The sequence below is a fragment of the Antechinus flavipes genome, chromosome 3, assembly GCF_016432865.1.
Source record: "Antechinus flavipes isolate AdamAnt ecotype Samford, QLD, Australia chromosome 3, AdamAnt_v2, whole genome shotgun sequence".
In the NCBI taxonomy this organism is placed as follows: domain Eukaryota; kingdom Metazoa; phylum Chordata; class Mammalia; order Dasyuromorphia; family Dasyuridae; genus Antechinus; species Antechinus flavipes.
In genome coordinates, this window is record NC_067400.1 from 78,487,969 (window position 1) to 78,508,973 (window position 21,005).

Here is a 21,005-nt window from a genome sequence, read left to right on the forward strand (position 1 = left end):
TAGTTTAAATGATGATAGAGAAATCACTTATTAGTGCCTCATTTTTTCCCCTGCTACTAAGAAAAGGCTATAAAATTGGGCTTAGATAAAATCTAGAATTAAATGTTAGTAACAATTATCTAAAATTTCAACCTAAGTATTTTCATTGACTTTCAAGATGGCATAATTTGCTGAGGTTTGACACACTTTAAAACATTTACTTAACTAATAAGCCTTGACATTTTGATACATAAATTATATGTTAATGAAAATAATTGTTATGTACCAGTGCTCTCAACTTGATAATACTATTTGAATACTTTGATTTGCTAAGAAGGGGTGACTTTTTAGGGGTATCATTTAAAAATCAAATTACATTTTACTTTGAAATATGAAAATTGTATGTAGAACTTTATGTACTGAAAATCTCAAAAAGCACCAAGAATGTTTCCTCAAATTTTCCTGGATGCAAGCAAAAAACAAAACAAAACAAAAAAATAGATCCCTCAGAACTTTAATAATATTAGTCCATGATCCAATCATTCTGGAGAATAATTTGGAACTATGCCCAAAGGGCTATAAAATTGTATTTGACTCAGCAGTGCCAATACTGGGTCCAATAATAAAGGAGAGAAAAGGCCCCACATGTGCAAAAACGTGTCAGTTCTTTTTGTGATGGCAAAGAATTGGAAAATGAGTGGATGCCCATCATTTGGGGAATGGCTGAATATGTTTATGGTATATGAAAGTAATGGAATATTATTGTTCCATAAAAAATTAACAAGCTGATTTTAGGAAAGCCTGGAAAGATTTACATGAACTGATGCTAAGCAAAGCAAGCAGAACCAAGGAAATATTGGATACAGCAACAACAAGATTGTGGTGATGATTAGTTCTAATAGACTTGGCTCTTCTCAGCAATTCAGTAATATCCAAGGCAATTCCAATAAACTTTGGATGGAAAATGCCATCATATTCAGAGAGAGAACTATTAAGACTGAATGCAGATCGAAGAATACTCTTTTCCCTTTTCCTCCCCTTCTTCTTTTAGCTTGTGATTTTTCCCTTTTTATTTTTTTCTTCCAACATGACTCATAGAAATATGTAAAAAAGTGAATATACATATATGTATATATATATATATTTATAAAAAGTCCATTTGTGTTAGATGCAGAATACGCAGAAAGCTCTAATCTTAATAGATGAGAGATATTAGCCTTTGTAACATATTTGTCTGAGTTTTCTAAAAGAACTACATCCTTGTATCTATACTGTATTTCCCTAGAGACTGAAATTAATACTAAGTTGCTCAGTATATTAAAATTCTAATAGCTATTTACTCAGACAATCAGACACTATTACCTAATACTTCTTACATTTATAGAGGAACATAGCATTCCTTACCTAGCTGTAGGGTGGCTTAACGGATCTCCTCTGAGGTTAATCATTTTCAATAGGGCAACAGGAAGCATCTGTGTACCATACCACAATGTTACTGGCAAAATAGGATGGTGAGTTCTTTCTTATTTGAAGCAGAAACTTCTGTTGAATTGCAAAATAACTTCATTGCTCAAGGTTTTTAAACTAAGAAAAATCAATTTTATTTATTTATTTATTTAAATCAAGCTGTTAAGCCAAGAAGCTTATTAGTTTTATTATTAAATACTTATCATGGGTCAGGGACTGTGCTAAGTACTGATTATCCAAAGAAAAGCTAAAAAATAAAATAAATTTTAAAAAGTCCCTACCCTCAAAGAGCCATATTCTAATGAAGGAGATGACATCCAAACAACTATATAGAGATGATATACTAAGGATTAAATTGGAGATAATTTCAAAAAGAAGGTACAAACATTAAAGAGAACTAGGAAAGGTTTCTTGCAGAAAGTAGGATTTTATTTGACACTTGAAGGGAGCCAGGAAAACTCAATTCCTGAAATGGGGGATAGCCATGAAAATGCAGAATGTGTTACCTTGGAGATAGAGTGTCTTATAAAAGAAATAGTATAGAAGCAAGCATCACTACTTCCTATAGTACATTTAGTCAGATTAATCATTGGGAATACTCTGAGAGAAATGAAATGACTTGACATATTTGAAATGGCATATCATATTTATTTAGTTCTTTCCATGTAGCAATCATTTTGTTTCTCTATGATTTTATCAAAATTGGTGTGGCCATAGCAGCTTTGGGGTACTTTTGTTCTAATGTGATTCATAATGTTTGCAAAGTTCAGGGGATAATATTTACCAAGTAATAGCTACCAACTTATCTGGAATGACAAATTCCTTGGTTCATCATGTTTAGCATATTAGGAAAAGGGAAAATTTGAAGACATTATCAAATATGATTCAGAGTTTCCATGATCAAGACCATATTGAAAAATATTTTTCTATTATACATAGAAACTGTGCATGCCTTTTTACTCTAAGCAATTGTTTTGTATTCTAGGCCCCATAAGACTGCTCCTTACTCTTTCTTCATAAGTTTCTAATGTTAAACTACATTCAAACCATTAAAAAATATATCAGTATATTCACATATTTGAGTTATCTTTAGAAACATAGTTCATAATAGAAATATACAAAATAAAGTGCAATATTTAAATACTATTCCTAAATGTATTAATTGTAATGTTATATTCAAAGATTATTTCAGTAAACAAAATTTTTATAGATATGCTTCTAATCAGCTTGGTCTTCTTTAGAGAGGATCATAAACAGAAAATTTATGTTCATTTTCTCAGAGCAACTTTCATTAAATCTAATTAAAAGCCAATTCTTAATTAAGCAACAGCAATCACAGAAATGACATTTATATTTTTAAAAATCTTCAGTATGGTACAAAATCTCAACATATTTTCACATAAAATATGCTGTCTGTATTCACTACAAATATATGCTATCCAATTTCAACTGGGCCCTCACTGCTATACAACAATTATTTCATTCACCTCTTATTGACTATCATATTCCCAACAGTTCATAGGCTCACAGGATTTAAGAAGTAGAAGGGAATTTAGGGATTATTTGGAAAATGAAATGATTGGATGTCAAAATCTACGATCCTTTTGCCCTCTAAAAATGAAAGATTTTGTATTTAGTTCTATCCCTAAATTCTAAACCCAGAGGAGTGAGGGATTATCCTGAGATTGCATAGATAAGTGACTAGCAGAGCAAAGATTCAGATTTAGGAACTCTATTCTAAATCCAGTTCTCTTTCTGCTACAAAAGGTTGTAATATAACCTTTTATTCTTTGGTACTCTCCCCGCTCAACATCAGCAGATGACTTTTTCCTACTTGACTGAGAACAATCTCTTAGTCACCATGTTCTAAATGAGACTACTTATCTGGACTACTGCAAGAGCATCTTAAATGATCTCCCTGCTTTCAATTTCTTGCATTTACCACAATGCTTACAAAATAATTTTCTCAAGGCAAAAGTCTGACCATGTCACTCCCCTGCACAAAGAACCCTTCAGTGACTGCCTAGTGCCTCTAAAATAAAATTCAAAGTTATTGCTAAGGCATTTAAGGCCATTCACAAACAAAATTCAGCCAGCTTTTCCAGATTTATTTCAAATTACTTCCCTTTACTCATTTCAGTTGAACCAGAATAGCAACTGTTCCCCAAATGTGCTTTCTATCGCCAAAGAATTTATGGACCCCCACCTGGAACATATTCTCTCATCTTTCCTTTCAAGGCTCACTTCAAGAGTTACCTCTTCTGTATACTCTTTTTTATTGCTCCTTACTAAAAAAGAATTCCTCTTCAAATATAATCAGAGCACATGTACTGCTTGGAAGTGTGCAAAGTGCTTTATAAACATTGTCTCATTTGTTACTCACAACAGCACCGTAAGGTACGTGTCATTACATTACAGGGAAGGAAATTCAGAGGTTAAGTAATTTCCTCTAACGTCATATATCTAAAAATGTCTAAAAAAGGTTTCAACCTGAGATCTTTATTCCAAATTCTGTGCACTATCCACTATGCCATGCTTCCTCTTTTGTTAATATTTCTTGAGTATTTTACCTGGATCTCTCAGTTACTCCATAATTCTTCACCTTCCATGTAGTATTTATCTATGAACATTTTGTGTCTACCCCAGAAGAAAAAATAATTTCCTTAAGACTGGGCATGGTCATTTTTATCTTTGTATTCTCACTGTTTAACAGTGTCTAATTTAACATTCCAATCCTCTTAATGTTTACTGTATTCAAATTCTCTGAATTCCTATTTACCATTGCTACAACAGAGAGCAGCAAGAAAGGCACAGTGAATAAAGAGCCACCAGCTTCCAAACCAGGAAAATGTAGCTTCAAGTCCTGCCAAAGACACACTGACAGGAGGACCTGATCAAGTCAGATTTTTGGGGTTGTAGGCAGTTCTCTAAGACTATAGGTTGCAGAGATGTTGACTTGCATTGGTCCATGATATATATATTTTTCCATCTAGAAGTTTCCCATACTAATGAAATCACAGATTTAGTATTAAGTGCCTACTATTGTTAAACACTATACTAATAAGAAAAAGAAAGACCATCCCTACTTTTAAGGTGTTTATACTCTAATGAAGGATAAAACATAAAAAGATGAAAAGGTATATAAGAGTGTGTGGAGCCACAGAGAAGACATATGCATAGGTGGGATGGTGGAGAATTCAGAGAAGTCTCTGATATAGTAGTGATAATAAGCAGGAAGTAAAGAAAAGTCTGTGCTAGATTCTCTACTTAAATGGAAATTTGGAGTTCATTGCTCCACCCTCCAATCTGAGAGGCATTGAGTAGTAAACAGGTGGAGTCTAGAGGCTGAAGAATTTAGATCTCCACCCCCTCCCCACCCCCAAGGCAGTTACAGTTAAGTGACTTGCCCAGGGTCACACAACTAATAACTGTTAAGTGTCTCCAGTCTTATTTGAACTCAGGTCCTCCAGACTTCATGGCCAGTGCTCTATATCTAGCTGGTCCAACTACCAAGATCTTACAAAATAATGTTATCCCTACAATGACCTTCCTAGAACAATACGGTATGTATGGGTGCTACTTTTGTTTCTACCCAGGCAATCAGATAGACTGGTGGGATAAAGAAAAATAAGTTTAGGACAAGGGTGGTAGATAGCAATGAAAGCATAAGATATAACCAGAGATAGAACATTAAAACTCATAGAGAAGGTTTTGAGTGATGATGAAATCTAAGATATGACCATTAATGTAAGTGTTTGAAATGAAATGAATGTTCAAGATATGTAGTTAAGTCATTGAAAGGCCAAGAATACTTCAGAGGATTTTCACTATTCTCCCCAAATATAAAGATGCAAAGGAAGACTTTAAACTAGGTTTTTAATTTCTTGGATAAAGGAGACTTGAAGACTGATAAATGGCTACAATCAGAATTTGGACAGAATGGTATAAATAAATACCAGAGGAAGAGAAATAACTAAGTGATAGTACTAGAGGGAAGATTTGGAAATGGTACTGAGGAACAAGAAATATGCATTCTACTTGAGAATTCTAATCAACGTAGTGATCAACCATGATTTCAGGGGACTGATGATGACATTCATTTTGCAATTTTTTTTGTTTGGTTATGAATATTTGTGATGGTTTAAATTTTCTTTTGTAAAGAAAAGAAAGAAAATGCTACTTTATTGAAAAAAAATTTAGAGAGAAAGAGTTTCCTCCTCCTGGACAGATAGGTGTGAGCTTGAAAAGCTCAGTATTGTTGAGGATATTGCTTAGGATAACCAAACACACTTTTTGTCTTCAGTGTGATCAGGTTTCTTAGAATTCAAGAAGAATCACGGAATCTCCAAGTTAGAAGAGATTCCAGACACCATTTAGTCTAACTTGTACACAAGCAAGAATCTCTTCTAAAACACCCATGACAAATGATCATCCAGTCTCCTGAAAGAGTTCTAATGAGGAGGTGCCCTGAGTTATGAAGCAGACCATTCTACTTTTGGATGACTCTGATTGTTAGAAAGTCTTTCTTTATTCAAGTTTAAACCTGCCTCATTGCAACTTCTAAACTTTGCTACTAGTTTTGTGCTCTAAGACTCAAGTAGGACAAGTCTAAACAATCTCACTTGCTAGCATGTTGCTCTTGAACCTTCTCGTCTACTAGGCTAAATATCCTCAGTTTTTGTAACCAAGCTTCTTTTGGCATTATCTCAAGGCATTTCTCTATCTAGAGAGCATTCTAAAATGCCATACTCAGAACTGACTACAATACCCAATATATGCCCTGATAAGAGAAGACTACAGTGGATGTTGCTTCCCATGTAACCTACACTAAGTCATTTCTACTGCAATGTGAAATTACAATAGTTTTGTTGGCTGCTGTTGACTTATATTGAGTTTGTGGTACATTAAAACCCCAAGGTCTTTTTTAGATAATTCTATATAGCCACACAATCTTCATCTTAGATTTATACAGTTTTTTATATGATTTTAATCCAAGTGTAAAAATTTACTTTTATTCTTACCAGATATTATCTTAAGTCAGGTAAAGTTCTTATGTATCCATATCATTCAAAGATCCCAATTCTGTTTTCTAAAGTTTTTGCTGTCTATTCCTTTTGTATAAACTGTGCTCTTTTCAGAGCAAAGTAAGTCTCATTCTACCAAGTTTCAGTGATACCCGTGGGATAAAATTTGCTTAGGATCTTTAAATTCACCTAGTCTCTTACCAATACTCTCTTGCTTGTAACTTTTATTCCTTTAAACGGTCAACTTAAAAAAAAAAGTTGTCTACAATTATCTCTATTTCCTCTCTTCTCAATCACTTATTAACTTATAATTTAGTTTCTGACCACAAAAACTATTCTTTCCAATGTCTTAATTACCAACTCTTTTTTCAGTCCTCATTCTTTTTTGAATTCTTTGCAGCATTTGGCATGGTGAACTATTGTCTCTCTTGGAAACTCTTTCCATTTTTGTTTGTTTTTGGTGACAATACTTTCACAATTTTCTTCCTTCCTGCTCACCTTTTACTTATCTAGCCTCTCCTCAAACTCTTTTGCTAGATTATTCTCCATTACCTCTGTCCTGGACCTTTACTTTGTCTCTGCAATCTCTCAGTGATTACATAAACTTCCATATCAATTCTAGACATATTACTTCTAGACAATACTTATATAAATCCTAGTCTTAGTGTCTCTTCTAAATTCCAATCCAGCATCACCAGTAGGTTATTGTATATTTCCAACTGCTTAGCTTATAAAGATAATGCACAGTGTATATGTGTGTCCTGTTTAAGCTAGGTGTCTGAGGGACATGGTCCTAAAAAAGGTCCTAGATAGGAAAAGGTCTGCATGTAATGTTAACTATATGCTCTGCAACTGGACCATAAATGCTTTGAAGTAAAATAAAATATTCTCTGTTCTTTTTGCATTTCCCAGCAATTAGAAAATATTTTATACATATTTAACCCACAGATCAAATGGAAAAAGGTACAAAGTTTCTACTATCAAATGAGATAATAAATGTAAATACTCTGCACACCTTAAAACAATAAATGTTAGCTGTTATTACTATTGTCATTATCTTGAGTTGTTAACCTTTGAGACAGCTTCAGATAGTGTTCATTCCATGGTAACAGGTAAACAAAATCATACTTCCTTTTGTCTGTGTGAAACTCAGGGAGACATTGCAGGATTTGGTGAATGCCTGTTTACCTGTTTGATATTCTTCTCATTTTCATATACTTTAGTCATATTTCCTCAATTTACCATCCTGAACTCATCCTTATGACTTCAACCTGTTGTCACAGGCAGTGCCTCCATTTACTTCATCTTTCTCTTCTCCATTCAAGCTTTCTTCAGTACTGTTATCTCTTTTTTGAAGTGTGGGGATCAGAACTACACATGATATTCTAGGTACTGCTATTTTGTATTTTGTGAATCTGTTATTTTGGGGGAAGGTATTTGGAATATCATTTCTTTATGATATGGTGGCACATCACTGTAAGCCCAGGCTGGAGGATCTCACCTGAGCTAAATTCAGTATTAATAAGCTTATTAATTTATAGGAAAGGGTAGAAAGGATATGGAGAGGTATCAGTCCATGGGGAGGACTGGGTCCCTGAGTGGCCCAGGGACAGTGAACCTGTGCTAGACAGTTATAGGAATGATCTAATCTTTAAACAATTAAAATTATCTGAAAATTAGGTCTTTTTATTTACTCAAGGTTACTATCAGCTTTAATCTACATCATTTTATTTAAATAATAATTTTAGAAATAGCAATGATAGCTTAATTTATTCCTCAAATACTTTCTATGGGTTTTTTAATGAATTGATAGAGACAATAGTTATCTAATTTAGCATGGTTCAGTATGATTGATTTAATCTTACAAGGAGATGTTATGGGCTAGAACTTGAAACAAAGTACTAAGTGGAATTGAGGAGAAAATTGGTATATACTCAGCGTGGGGCATGTAAGCAAGAAGTTCTTAGGGCCAGAAGGACAAGCGCACTAGAAGCTCTTGGAGGCTGAGAAAGATTCATTCCATCTTCTATTTTGTTTGGCTGGAGGCTGAAGCACAAAATCTTGGAAGTCAGGAGATTCAGAAGCCAGAGAAGGCAGGCAGGAGCTTAAACTCTTGGAACCAAGGAGAGAGACAGGCCTTTAAGAAAGCTAACCGGCCCCAGGACAAAGACTTGGAAAGAGACAATAAAGGATTTAGTCCTTAATCCCTGGCGGCTCTTGTGGTGATTACTGAGCTGAAAAGAAGGCTGCTCTCAGAAGTCCCCCAATAAACCTGCTCCCAGAGAAGATTACATTTTAGAGAAGGCCATTACAGATCTCCATCCAAATCATACATACTAATTACAGGTGTCCCTCAAAGCTATTTCTGGGCCCTCTTCTCAGTTCTCTTATACTGAATTATTTGGTGATATCATTAGCTAACATGGATTCAATTATCTCCATAGAAATGATTCACAGATCTATTGATCCAACCCTAGACTTTCTCTTTAGCTTATCAAATCCCACATCATCAGCCAGCTACTGGGCATCTCAAATTCTATCTGTCCAAAATAGAATTCAACTTTCTCCCCAAAACCACTGCTCATCTGAACTTACCTATTACTGTCTAAGGCACAATCATCTTTCTAGTCACCCAGGTATATAACTTTGGTGTCTTCCCTGATTCTTCTCTCTAGGACAGCCTGTATGTCTAATCAGTTGCTGAATCTGTGATATTCCTTGACAACATCTCTTATAGATCCTCTTCCTTCCTGTCACACAGCCATCACCTTGATTCAATTCCTCATTAATGTCTGGATTATTGCAACAGTATTCTATCTGGACTCATCTCCTCAAGTCTCTGCCTATTCAGTGAATTTCACAATCCAACTATTTTTTATCTGAAAAATAGTATTTTACTTGTTACTAATAACTAATTTCACAGGACCTTTTCTCTTTCATTGAAATAAGATTAACTGTTACACCCTTATTTTTATTTGCGTTGAATGACTTGCCCTCTAATTTTAATTATTTTAGCCTTTGTAAAAATTGACAGCTTTCTATAGCATCCTAGTTTGAATATTGTCACAAAGTTTTCAAGAGTAGTACTTATCTCACAGGATTGTGAGAATTCAATGAGATGATTTATGAAAAATGTTTTGTCAAACTTATTGTATCATATGTCAGTTATTTTTTTATCATAACCTATGCCCTTAAAAAAAGGTTTGATTTATAGATTGTTTTAATCTTTGTGTTAAAGTAAAATGGAAGATTGTGAATGTTTCACATGAAAAGTATACTTTTAGAAACACTTAACAGTGTATATGCTGGTGAGTGTTGCAGAAATGATGCCGAATTTTTCAAAAGCATATACATTGTTTCATATTATTTATCATATGTATAAAGAAAATTTATACTCCTTTATGCCAACCAAATAATTCAATTCCATAAGCATTTTTAATGACCTTAATGTGTTCAAGGTTTTGTGCTAGAGACACAAAGACAAAACCTACTGCACATTTCCTCAAGGAGAATACTTTCTAGTGAACAAATGCAGCTCATACACAGATACGTGAATAAAAGGTAATTTGATGAATGTTACAGTATCAACAACAATCACAGGTGGTTTCTTTTAGGAAGAACTTGAACCAAAGCTTGAAGATAAGAATTATGAGAGATCAAGATAGGTTACATAGTATATTTTAGTCCTGGGAAAAATGTATGCAAAAACATATAAACAGAAGGTGGAATGTCAAGTTTTAGAACCAATTAGCAGCCCAATTTGGCCAGAATAGAGTGTATGACGGAAAATATTATGAAATATTACTTCATATCTGTCTTTATATCATTAGCATGTAGCACAGTAGATGGTCATGGCAAAGATCTTAATGATTGATTGAAATGGGACTGGAAAGGTGAGGGCTTTAATGACAGGGTGATTGTTTTTGAATCTAAAAGCCATAAGTAGTCACTGAAGGGTATTTGGGGAACAGGGTGGGGAGTAGAAGAGGAAAGGTCACAGTCAGACCTATGGCTAGGAAAGATCATTTTAGCAGCTCTCTGAAGAATAGACAAGGGAGGGAAAAAACTGTAAGAAAGGAGATCAGCCAGTTCTATTACCATAGTTTAAGTAACAAGTGAGGAGAACCTAAGCTAGGATGATAGCTCTGGGAGAGCAGAGAAATAAATCACTAACAAATGTTGCATATGGTTAAAATATGGCAACTGTTTTGAAGAAGAGAGAAGTCAAGAATGATCCATAGAAACCTGGGTTAACGGCACCAATATTTTATCAGAAACAAGCTAGTAGGGAAGAGTAATGAATTTAGGGAAAAAAATAAGTTGCATTTTGTATATGTTAAGAGATACAGATGGGATATATAAGTAAGCATGTCCAGCAGGCAATAAGTAATGAAGAACAGAATTTAGGGAATATTTTATAGTTGGATATATAGATTTGGGGATAGTTAAGTAGCTCAGTGTTTAGAGTACTAAATTTGGAGGTAGGAAGACTCATCTTGTTGAGTTCAAATGTGATCCCAGACAGCTGGGGAAAATCAGTCAGAGAAGGGATGAGAGACTCTGATATAGTATGACCCTGAGAATGTACCCTAGTGGTGGCATCCTTGCATGCCTATGGCATCATGCCATAGCAGAGAGTCTAAACAGAAACCTAGCTAATGGTTGCTATGCAGTAGAAGCTTATGCCTCTCCCTTACCCCATATCTAAAAAAGTCGAAGTCCATTTTGCCCTGTTTTAGATCCAATTCTGTGAAATCCTACTCATTCTGCAAGGCCTGGCTCAAATGAAGCCACCTTTATACATTTTGCCTCATGGTCTCCATCAAATCAAAAGTGATGTCAACTTGCTATGAATTCTTATGGTAACTAGGACTTTTCTTTCCTCCCTGTTATTCTTTATCTGACTCAGTCTTCCTTTCTACCTTTCCCCCGTCATAGTTCCTTAAGAACTATGTCATTCACTTTTCCCCCTCCAACTTCTTGTACACAGTAGGTACTTAGTAAATATTTTTTATATTTGCTATTATATTTTTAATATAAGCATATGATTTATTTTGTTGTTTTAATGTGGAACTAAGGACACAGATGGATTTATTAAAATTTCTTAGCCCAGGATAAAGACTAAGAGAAGGGAAAGTTGAGATAAGTGGCATTCAGATTATGGAAGTGTTTATAAAAACCAAAGACAAATGTTTGTTTCACCTTAAACACTTCTATTTTGGAAATGTTTGTTGGCAGTGTTTCTATCTAAAACAAAGATTTTATTTACCCAAAAAGTAGTTGGAAGATTCTGGATGAAAGAAATAGACTCTATAGAGCGGTAGATGATTTACAGTAGGTGAATTGACCGAAAGGGGAAATGTAAATTAATTTCAGGTATATTGTGGCTTAAATAAGCTTCTATTGATAACCTAGGAATCTAACCAATATTTATAACATTGTTTCTATAGGAAAATGTATTCCAAGTTCCCTTCAAATTCTATTACTTTCTAGTTTTTACTATTAGTATTGAGTTTCAGCATTCTTCCAAGTCCCCAGACTCACAACCTTTTGTTCTTCACTATCTCTTATCCACCATATACAATCTATTGGCAAGGCTTGTCAATTTCATCTTTTAACATTTCTCTCAATATGTTTTCTTCTCCTCATTCTGATACTGTCTGCTACAATACTCTTCTGATTCAATTCATTCTCTACTCCTTATCTGTGCCTCCTGGATTCCTTCAAGTCTCAGCTTAAATCCAACCTTCTACAAGAAGCTTTTCCAATCTTCCTTAGTTCCTTCTGTTGATTATTTCCTATTTATCCTGTATATAGCTCTTTTGTATGTTGTCTCCCCCATTAGATTTTGGGTTCCTCAAGGACAGGGAGTGTATTTTTCTTTTCTTTGTATCCCCAGTGGTAATCACAGTTACTGGCACATAGTTTTTACTTCATAAATGTTTATTGACTATTGACTATCAAATAATTCAATAATAAACTTTAATAAGATAACCCATTTATAAATTCAGTACTTCCCTATATCTGTAACATCCTTGATATATATAGTTATTATAGACTTCCAAACAATTTTGAGAGTGGAAAAATTAACATCTCTCAATCAACATAGAAGTAATTTTTTTCTAAAGGAATAGAGGAAATGACATCAAACATTTCATACATTTACTGACTCAATTTTTAAACATGCTTTGATGTTGAGTTTACTAAAGCATGAAGGGGTCAAGATCTGTATCAGTAGAGGAAGAACCCACAGTAATGAAATCATGGAACCATGAATTTTATTATCATAAGAAAACCCATCAAATATATAAAATGAAAAAAAAAAACTGATGCAATATGAAATCAGATAATTAAAAGCCAAGACTTTAACAATAGTGATGTTATACCTTAAATATATGAAAATTAGGAAATTTTAATTTGACTGTTGTAACTTTAATCTCCCTAATTTTTTAATATCATTTTTTAATGGTTTATATGTAACTTAACATAAGGGTCTTTTAAATTTTATTTGTAAAGAAAAAAGCAAGATTGAAAGAGAATGATGTAGAAAGAAGGAAACAGAATATTTGAATACTACCTTTTTAAGCTGATAAAAGCTTAATCATCCAGTCTTACCTTTCATTAGCTCAGTTAGACTAATTCTTAGTATATTTCATAGAAATGGGATTCCTTGTTGCCTTCATGCCTTTATAACATCTCCTCAAAAATTATTCTCCTCTCTTAATAATTCACTTCCTAACAACATGGTCCTAACCACAATCTGCCTTGTCTTTCATGAAGCCTCCTATTCCATGACAACATTTTTCTTACTTTGAATTTTTCTCTGGTTGTTTTATGAATGCACATGAGAGGCAGCTCTGATATTTTGGAAGAGAAATGAATCTCAAGATAGACCTGAGCTTGTTAGCTCTAAAGTCAAGACTCTGGACCTCAGCCTGGATTAGATACCAATCACTTTTTAAACCCTAAAGTGATATAAATGCAGATGGGCCATTAAGAGTTATTATTTGATTTAAAGTTACTTACCTTTGAGCTCTAAATAGTACAATGTTATCATGTTTTGGCTCCTCCTCACCCAAGTTCTTCAAAGGTAGAGGTTATCTTTTGCTTTTTTTTCAGTTCCCAAATAGATGAATATTATCAATACAAAAATATTTAATAAGTCCTTATGGAATGAATGAATGTCTAGAAATCTAAAAAGACATTATGACTATCTTTGCTGTATGCCATAATGAAAATTAAACTTTTTATAATTTGTCTATTTCTAAAAAATTGACACCAGGGGCAGCTAGGTGGCACAGTGGATAGAGCACCAGCCCGGAAGTCAGGAGGACCTGAGTTCAGATATGATTTCAAACACTTAACACTTCCTAGCTATGTGACCCTGGGCAAGTCACTTAACCCCAATTGCCTCAGCAAAAAAATAAAATAAAATAAATTGGCACCACATATCAGTATATTTCAATCTTTAAAAAATTTAAAAACTTAAAAATGTTTTTTGGTAGAGATCAGCCTGGGTCTTAAAGTTTTATGAATCATTGCATAGGAAGTCTGGACTAAATTCCTATTCTAATAACTCATCATGGTATATAGGAGCGACCCTAGTTCTCCAAGTCTATGCTAATGGAACATAAGATGAACATAAGAGACCACTCTGGAAAGGCTTTGCATATAGATTTAGCAATAGTCAGAGATCTCTAAATTTGGAACGATTCATTACCAGAAGGGTTATAGCAAATGATAAGATTATTTTTTTTAGTCACAGCAACTCCTGGAATGTTTACTAGACTAAGGGTGTAATTTCCATTTTCCACTCATCTAAAAAAGTGAATGTCACCAGCAGCCTCAATAAATGTTGGTGGCTCCTCACTACCTCCTGAATCAGACATAAAGTCTTGTATTTAGCATGGAGAGTTCTTCAAAACTAGGCTTCATCTTAACAATCACTACATTACTTAATAATACTAAATAACTTTTTAATTATATAAACTGAATCAAAACCAATCTATTTTCATACTACAGAATACAAGTTAATCATTGCAGAAATCACAAAGGAATTCTATTTTCCTAACTAAAGAGCATTAGAATTGGTTAAAATTTTGAATCTCTCTCTAAGATTAGAAATTTGCCACAATGGATGCTAAGTACTAGATTTCACAGAGGTGTCACAGTGCTATTGAACTTGCCTTGGCCTCAATGGGATTGTTACTAACTGCCCAAATCCCACTTGTGGAACACAGTTGCATTTGCATTCTATTAAACTTTGGGTAATCTTATGACATAAAGTCTTGGTATGCTTTCCTGGATTGCAGGAACACAGCATAGCAATAAAGAAAAAAGTTCCTGGACTAAAGAGAATCATGCTACAGAAAACTCTTTGGCAAGCTTGCTGGAGTTATACCCATGCTATGTTCCCCAAGCTATGTCAGATCCTATAGTATTCTATAGTGCTAAGGTGAAGATAAAGGGCAAAAACTGACTCACAAATGATGTGGTTGGGACAGTACTTTTTAAAATTTCTCTGATACTTCAAATTCAATGGCATTCATTTTAGCCCTTTTGGTCTCAGTTGTTCAGCTAAATTGGCTGGAGTCTGATGTAAATGTGGTCGCAGTCATAGGAGAAATACCTAGAAAGGTTTATAAAAACAAAACTAGCCCATGACCAGAAATTGTGTCCTTTCCTTAGTCCAGTAGATTTCATACTTTCTTTTCTTTCTTTCTTTCTTTCTTTCTTTCTTTCTTTCTTTCTTTCTTTCTTTCTTTCTTTCTTTCTTTCTTTCTTTCTTTCTTTCTTTCTTTCTTTCTTTTTTTTTGGCTGAGGCAATTGGGGCTAAGTGACATGCCCAGGGTCACACAGCTAGGAAGGGTTAAGTATCTGAGATCATATCTGAATTCATGTCCTCCTGACTTTAGGGCTGGTATTCTATCCACTGTGCCACCTATCTGCCCTAATCTCATACTTTCTTAAAGATGATAGAGGGCCCCACAAAGAACTTTTGTTTATTTGAGTTATATCTTTTGCTAGCTAAGTATTAGAAATTAAATGTCTTATAATGAAAATAGCTTCTTAACCCTTCTTAAAGGGTTCTAGTTTCCTGGATCATGCTCTGAGAACTGCTGTCTTATACATATACCTTACAAATTTGGATCTCTATTACTACAAAGGGAACTGAAATAAATATGTGAAGTTTAATGAAAAAGCCTATCATCACTACTAGACAAACTCAAAAGTATGTATCCTTGACTGTGAATCAGTATAGTCATATACAAACCACTACATATTATCTTTCAGTGATTTCTCTTCTAGAATTCAAACATTTGTTAAATGAACATTTATATATTGGGGAGTACTTGTGCTAAGGGGCTATAAAGATGCTGTTTACATTCTCTAAGGAGTATGCAGTCTCATAGAGGAGAATATAATGCTTCTTCAATTGAAGTGGAATTTCAAAAAAGTGGGGTGGGAAAAAAAAAAGAACTCTTAGGTCTAACTCCTTTGTTTATTTTACTGGAATTTTGCTTTTAAAACTGATATGCTTATTATGCTTTTTTTTTTTTAATTTAAGTAGAAGTCCATTAGCTTATTTCAGTAAAACAGGCATTTGTTTATTAAACACTCAGTACTGTTAAGCTCTGTGCTATAGCTTATTATTCCCTAGTAACAAATAAAATACAAAGTCACATCTGTGTGTTTTCTAATGATAAAAGGGACAGGTAATCTGTATTTTATTCTATTCTTACCAAAACAAAATAAGGAATATTATTGAAAAGCTCAATCTTGGGTGGTAAAGTTCATGTATATATTATATAATATATAATGCTATATGTAGCTCACTCCCTCTCTCCTTCTCTGTGTGACATGCCTATGTTAATTGATTGATATTTTTTTAGAGTTCAGCTTATAGTTATGGATAAATAAACTTTTATAGATTTGGAAAACAAATATTAAGAGTGAAGTCATCTGGAAATACTTGATATATTCTGTATTAGACTAAGTGAAACTTAAGTTGAATGAAACTATATACTGTGCCACCTCAAAATCACCACTACCACAAAAAACATTAATTTTACTTTAAAATTTTCTTCACATTATCAACTGTATTAAATAACTTTAATATGTGCTTTAATTGACATTTATGTCCATAAGCTAAAAAAAGGAGATTGTAGTTTTCTATGTGCACATTCCTTTCATACAAAACAAAAAAGGTCTATGCATAATTGCTCACCTCTGTAGAAGAATTCTGCTGGAAAATTACTGCTTGTAATCATGAGTATTCAAACTCTTGGTCTTTCACTTCTAGATACTTTTTAGCATGGCACTTTTGATCCAACTTAATCAAAGAAACTTTCCTCATTAAAAAATTAAAATTAATTAATCACCTCTACTTGCAGTAGATAAATGCTATTATTTATAAAAGACAGCATTTATGCAACCAAAAAAAAAAAGTTGTTTGTCTGGCTCTTTCCTCTGTGACATAAATATATTTGTAGTTACCAGAAGCAAAAAGGGCCCAATCATTTGGAACCTAAAGAAAAATATTTTCCAGTGGACAACGTTTGCAACAATTTTTCCATTATTAAAAAATCAAACAAACAAATAACCAAACAACCCACCTGCTATTTTGAAACTATCAGTGTCCAAGTCTCCCTTCCCCTTCATGGTCAGGGAACACATCAGGTTGAGGATACTGTTCTAGAAAATATAATTAGTTATACTTACTTAGATGAGGGAAGAGTTCCTAAGACTCTACCTCTCTTTGCACAGGAAGACTTGAAGAGTGGGGGTAGGGAGCCAAACAAAAGGGGGGGAAAAAAGGAACCACAGAGTCTTGTTTCCTCCCGGACAGTTCAATGTTTTATTTACACTGCCAGGAGAAAAAAGAAGCTGGGAACATCTATCCCTTTACCTTGGTCACACAGGAATTTGTTTTTGAGGGTATGGAGGAAAAGAGGCTGAAAAAGGGAAGATGAAGATGAGGGGGGAGAAGTATACCGATGAGGAAATATGACATGGATAAGTTTGAAAAGGAAAGATGAGCATAGGGATGTGGAACAAAAGATAATAATGAAAGGAGGATGGGCATAAGGACAGCAGAGAAGATGAGAATGAAGGAGGATGAGTGTAAGGATGAAAAGGGAGGATGAGCATAAGATGAGGAACAGAAAGTATAAGACTCAGGAGAGAGGATGAAAATGGGAGCATAAACATAAGCACAAGGAGAGATTAGAATGAAGAAGGAGGATGACTAGAAATGAAGTATAAGAATGAACATAAAGGATAAGGAGAGAGGATAAGGATGACAAGGGAGGCTGAGCATAAGGAAGAGAGAAGATGAGAATGACAAGGGAGCATAAACATAAGAGCAAGGAAAGACAAGAATAAAGTAGGATGAGGATGAGTATAAGGATGAAGAGGAAGCATATGCATAACGATGAACAGGAGGAGGATGAAGAGGGAGAATGAGCATAACCATGAGAAGGAGGATGAGGATGAGTATAAAGATGAAGAGGGAAAATGGCATAAGAACCAGGAGAGAGGATGAGAATGACAAGGAAGCATAAGCATAAGGATGAGGAGAGAGGATGAGAATGAAGGAGAATGAGGAGGAATATAAGGATGAAGAGGGAGCATAAGGATGAGGAGAGAGGTTGAAAATGACAAGAGAACAAAAACATAAGGATGAGAAAAGAGGATGATGATCATGAAGAGAAAGGATGAGGAAGAGAAGTAAAATCAGAATGGGGAGAGAATAATCATGAGGAGGAGAGAGGATAAGGATGAAGAGGGAGGATGAGCAAAAAGATGAAGATGAGGAGGGAGAAAGGAAGGGATGATAAAAGTGACTAGTGGAAGTAGGAATAAAACAACTAGCCACAAGCCCTTGAAGTTGGATCTGTAAAGAACTAGGGAGGAAAAAAAAATCATTATTACCTTAAAAAAAATTAAAATCATTCCTGAAGAGGGGATCAGGATAGAAAGGGGGTGGGAGAGAGAAACACCTGTTTCTTGCAACAACAACAAAAAAAAAAGTCTTTGGAGCAGGAGAGCAGAGAGTCCTTGCCCCGGCGGCCCCACAGGCCGTGCAGGCGGCCGCCGCCCCCGCCCCGCCGGGCACTCGTCCTCGGGCTCGGGGGTCGCGGGCTGCTGCCCCCGTCCTGTCCCCGGGCAGCGGCGCCGTGCCCTCTCTACCCCTGCCCCCCTCGCTAGCTCCAAGATGGTAGGAAAGTTGTCGTTTCGCAGGGCCGAGGAGCGGCTGTCTGGTGTTATGTCCTCTCAGTGCCGGTAGTGGTGCTGTAGGAGGCTGCTGGCTCCTCTTGTGGTGCAGCCCCAGCAGCCCTGCCTTCTTGGCTGGAGCCTAGATTCAGGGATTTCCCCTCAATAATCACCGACCCCGGGAGCGCTCCGGAGTTTCCCCAATAAAAAGATGATGCTCGGCGCCCCGGCCTGAGCGGGAGAGGCTCTCGGGGAGCCCGGGGGGGAGCGGCGGCGGCGGCGGCGGCGGCTCCTCGCCCTCGGCCAGCGCCTCTCTCCGCGCTTCTCGTCTGTCAGCCCCAGCCGAAGGGAAAGGGGGGAAGAGGAGGGGAAAAAAAGCAGCTCCAAGGTAAGCGGAGGCGGCCCCAGGCCCGGCCCCCATCCCCGGGCTCCCGTAGGGCGCCGGGCCGGGCCGGGGAGGCAGGGCGGGCGCCTGACGTGCTCACGTGAGGCCGGGGAGGCGCCGGGCTGCCGCAGGCCCGGGGCCGGGAAAGCCGGGGTAAGGGAGCCGGGGGCTGGGGCAGCGGCCGCCTATGGGTTGGGGGGTCCTGGGACCCCCGCTCCTCACACACGGGTCTCCGCCGAGGGAGGGGAGCGAGGGCTGCGGGCGGGGGAACCGGGCCTGGGGGGGAGGTGAAAGTGCGTGGGGGAGGGGAGGGGGAGGCGCCGCTTAGGCCTCTGACCGGCGGGACCCCTGTGACCGCGGGCCCCCTGGCGCTCCGGGACCCCCCATTGAGCCTCCGGGACGCCCCCTACCCATCTATAAGAAGGGGAGCGGGCTCATCCCGGCCTGAGATTGGCACCGGGGAGTCCCGGCCCAGGGCCAGCCCCCACGCTCCGGCCCGGGAGCGGCCCCCGTGGGGCGGCGGGCCTGGCAGGGGCGGTAGTGGGGGGGCAAGCGGCCCATCCTCAGCCCCCCGGATCCTAGCCCCCTCCAGCTAGGAGCCGTGACCTGGGGTGGCCGCTGTGGGTGGGTGGGTGGGGCGGGCGTGGGGAGGCAGGTGCAGCCGCGGCCCCGAAAGTTTCCTTAGGCCTGCGTTGGGGGGGCTGGTCTGCCGGCGGGGGACCCCGGAATTTGCGCCCGAGCCCCCCATCTCCGGCTGGGGTGCTACTAGGGAGCGCGCGGGGTGGGGTTTTTAGAAACTCTTTGCCGGCTTCGGGCTTCTAAGGGTAATCCCTCCCCGGCGTCCCCCACCCCAACCTTGCCCCACCCCGCTCCCCAGAGACCCCTTCCTAGACCAGGACCCCCGACCCAGCCCTGCCTCCACCTCCCCACAGAGCTCCCCGAGCTCCAGAGGGGGAACCTCCTCCTTCCTTAGGGAAAAGTTTCAACCCCCCGTGAGCTTGCTTTGGGGATATGTGTGGGGGGGAACGGGAAAGGAAGGGGACCCAGGACCTCCCCCCTCCCCCCCCAGCCTGGAACCCGGCGTGGCTCTTTTCACACTGATCCCCCCCTCCCCCCAATCCCAAACTCTTGTGTTTTCTTTAGGGGGGTGGGTGATTGAGGGGAAGGCAATGCACAGGTCTAGGTAGTCCTTGGGCTTAGGGATGTGATTTGGGATCAGTGTGGAGATAGTCACTGATAGTGGGCAGGGATTTCTGGATCCAGCCCCCACATCCAGGGGTTCTCGTTCCTATTTAGTCCGTGTCTGGTACAAGTTACGAGAGATACCCCATTCTAAAACACTATGTGGGATTAGAAATAGCTGAGGGTGGGAAGAGGAGGAGGAGGAGAAAGGTACATTGAATGCATTTAAAAATGCTTCTTGATTGATTGATTCATGGAAATAGCAACTCATGAATCAAGGTTCTTTCTATTTGTGAAATTTTACCTTAGTAGACAGTCATTTGGATTTATGGACTATTCTTAGCCGTGCATCAGAATAAGAAAATGGGAATTTTAAGAAAACTTCTTTTTTGACATCAGGCATAATAAATAGGTGCTACTGAATGTAGCAGGATCACGAAGAACTTAAAAGGATACACTGTGTTTGATGAATGCTTGCTTACTTTTTCTTATATTTGTTTGAATGATTTTTTTTTAGCTATATTTAGGGTCTGTGATCCTTGAAGCAGCTATAGAAAACAAATATATTGCTTTAATCTGAAACTCAAGTTTCCTACTTCTCAAGGGTGTGCTTTCTTGGAGCTACAGTTACCTTTGATTTTGTTACTTAGTGTTAAAGTGTTTATGATTTTGCTAAGTTCCTTCTCCAGTGTTCCCCCCACACATACCCCCAATTTGTTCTTGTTGCTATTTTTGTAAATTTAGGGCAGTAT

General features: G+C 37.4%; 1 long non-coding RNA gene across 1 annotated transcript in view; it reads right to left on the reverse strand.

The window, feature by feature from the left end:
- Positions 1-19,653, reverse strand: part of LOC127553192 (uncharacterized) — a 51,854-nt gene extending 32,201 nt beyond the window's left edge. The window contains exons 1-2 of the long non-coding RNA XR_007951694.1: positions 18,405-19,653; positions 17,087-17,165 (exon numbers count right to left, since the gene is read on the reverse strand). This is a non-coding gene — a long non-coding RNA (uncharacterized LOC127553192). The remainder of the gene's footprint in view (positions 1-17,086; positions 17,166-18,404) is intronic.
- Between the last annotated feature and the right edge of the window lie 1,352 nt (positions 19,654-21,005).